Source organism: Palaemon carinicauda, chromosome 2 (assembly GCF_036898095.1).
Source record: "Palaemon carinicauda isolate YSFRI2023 chromosome 2, ASM3689809v2, whole genome shotgun sequence".
Lineage (NCBI taxonomy): Eukaryota > Metazoa > Arthropoda > Malacostraca > Decapoda > Palaemonidae > Palaemon > Palaemon carinicauda.
This window is the reverse complement of record NC_090726.1, coordinates 140,068,231-140,070,730: the sequence shown is the minus strand read 5'-3', so window position 1 is coordinate 140,070,730 and position 2,500 is coordinate 140,068,231. Positions and strand designations below refer to the sequence as shown.

At 39.2% G+C, this 2,500-nt stretch overlaps 1 protein-coding gene and 1 long non-coding RNA gene across 6 annotated transcripts in view; one reads left to right on the top strand and one right to left on the bottom strand.

Moving 5' to 3' along the window:
* The window catches only part of LOC137627478 (lachesin-like), a 770,122-nt gene that overhangs the window by 129,169 nt on the left and 638,453 nt on the right, over positions 1 to 2,500 (bottom strand). The gene's annotated exons all lie outside the window — the stretch shown is intronic.
* LOC137627501 (uncharacterized) overlaps positions 1 to 2,500 on the top strand; it is a 742,199-nt gene that overhangs the window by 250,819 nt on the left and 488,880 nt on the right. The gene's annotated exons all lie outside the window — the stretch shown is intronic.

Here is a 2,500-nt window from a genome sequence, read left to right as displayed (position 1 = left end):
CCAAAACCACTCTAGACAAGAAGTCACTCCTCCAGGGCCTTCATCGGATGCCCAATGAAATTCTTACTGGAAAGCTTTTCCACCCTCCTCCGAAGGTCAAGTAATGAAAACTGCCGTGGTTCTCGATTACTTGCAACCTCTTGGAGTGGCCCTTTTCCCGATCATTTGCTAGGTATTCCATTTCATACTGCTGCAGTCTCCCCTTCGTATCCAAAGAGGACGTAATCAGATGCAAATTGATTTCGAGATTCAATATTTTGGGAGTAAATTAGTACATTGTATGACATTTTGCTAGATCATTGCTTCATGGTATAAATTTCAGTTTAAAGAGTTAGACCAATGTACCCTGGTAACTTCTGATTTGTTCATGAGAAGTTTTAAGTAACTGGATCACCAAAACCTAAAACATTATTAGTAGTGATGGGATCATTGAAAAATGGAAAATGAAAGGAGATTGTATAAATGTTAAACATTGGTTTTCAAAGTTATAGAAATTGAGTTAAAATACTGTGTGCCAACTAATATAAGCTTTCACGAACAATTTTAACAGATGTTGATATTAAAACTCAAGAGTCGAGTTGCTTTATTTGCAAAGGGCTGAGATGAGAAGAATAGGAAGATCGCAAATAATAGCTGGAATAGGAGAAAATGTAGACAGGAGAAAATCTGATAGAGAGAAGGTAAAGAAAGGTAAGAATAAACCCTTGAGAAACCCTGGAAATAAAAAAAAAAAGAAACAGGTGAACCGTCAAAGACAGCAAACATGCATCAAGTTTGATAAAAACGGAAAATTATGAACTAATGGTAGACTGTGAGTAATTCGGAGATATCAAGAGTGAATTTAACTGATTTTCTTGATTTTTGTAATAGGGAGTTTCACCTGTGATTGAAAAAAAGAATTGTTATTCAAGGTCAAGACGGATAAAGGTTTTGAATGTTTCAGAAATAGGTAAAGTAATAGCAAAATTATTAGTGGTTACAACCTTCCCAAGGACAGGCTAAACCATTTCATATTTCTTACAAAAAATGAAAACCACCATTTAACAATCGGGTTATAACATGAACCAGTTTATGGCCAACCTCCCCTAGGAATCATGTATTGATGCGAATTGGGCCAGATGCCATGTTGATCTTTGGAGATTCATTCAGACCCAATGAACAAAAATATTGGGGAGTACAGGAATGGAGATTGTCGAAATAGTAACCATAATGCTAGGTTCACACATTCACGATTTTGCTCCCGAAGACAGGAAAATTGGTAGTTGGCAACCTTCAACGATTATCGAAGGTGTAATGGCCGAATATCGAAGGGTTTTTTTGTCACGTCGGCGAGGTTGGTACGAATGTCGGAAAGCGGGGCGAGCCTCGTGGCGCGAGGCCATGTGGCCCGAACCGGGCCGACCATTTATATTTGTCGAATTTTTTAACAAACTTCGCCATGCATTTTCTGATCATCGTAACGTGTCTTTGATCATCCAAACGTGTCTTCGATCATCCAAACGTGTATTTGATCATTGAAGAGCGTTTAGATCATCATAATCTAGAATACGATGATTAAAATGTGCGCACGAGCTTTGGTGAAAAAAAAAAAAATAACCTCGGCTGCAACCTTCCGATGATTGTTGAACGACTGCTGAAAATCGAATCGCTTCTTACGACGATCGTGCAACTTCCCAAACATCGTTAAAGTGGCCGTGGCCTAATTTCCCTAGCACGCAACCGATCATCGTAAACCTTTACAATCATCGAAACATAATCGTGATACAGATTTGACAGTCGTAATATAGTCGTAGCGTGGTCCCCGATGATTCCAGATTGTCGGCCTGTGACTTCGATATGGGCCCTCCAATCGCACATAATCGTTGAAAATCGGCAATTTTTTTATGATAGAATAAAAAATCTGCATCGGGAGCAAAAAATCAGCATCAGGAGCCATAATCGGGAATGTGTGAAGTGAGCATAACCATAAGCGTTGCAGTTTCGAAGCAAAGTGTTACCAGTTATTGAAAATTAATTATTGAAGAATATGTTCTTTTCTCACATGAAAAAGCTAGAAATACTTCAAGGCAGTTTGGAAATTTACTGTCCCGTCAGAGCTAAAGAAATTTTTTCGCGTATCGAAGAGGAACTGGTTTACAGGCACTGAACTGTAGCCGCCAGCCCCCGTGGATTATTCAGCACCGGACTCTGTCTCGTCCAGTCACTGTGCGATGGCGCTGGTTCTCATCTCATCATCAGACCATCATCCTTGTCATCCGTTCTGAACCTACGTTAAACCCTTTAAAAAAAAACTCCTTTCTTTTGGGATGCTCATGGGCAACAAATCACTTCATACCAAAGATGCATGGTAGGCTTAATCAATCGTCAATCAAAGCACGTGTTTCTCACCCTCTCCAAATTGTTTGTATAAATCTGAAAAATAAATTAGCTGAACTAATTATTTTGCATCTAATTACCTTCAACGTTTGAGCCTGTGAGTTCTTTCTTTCCAGAAACCTAC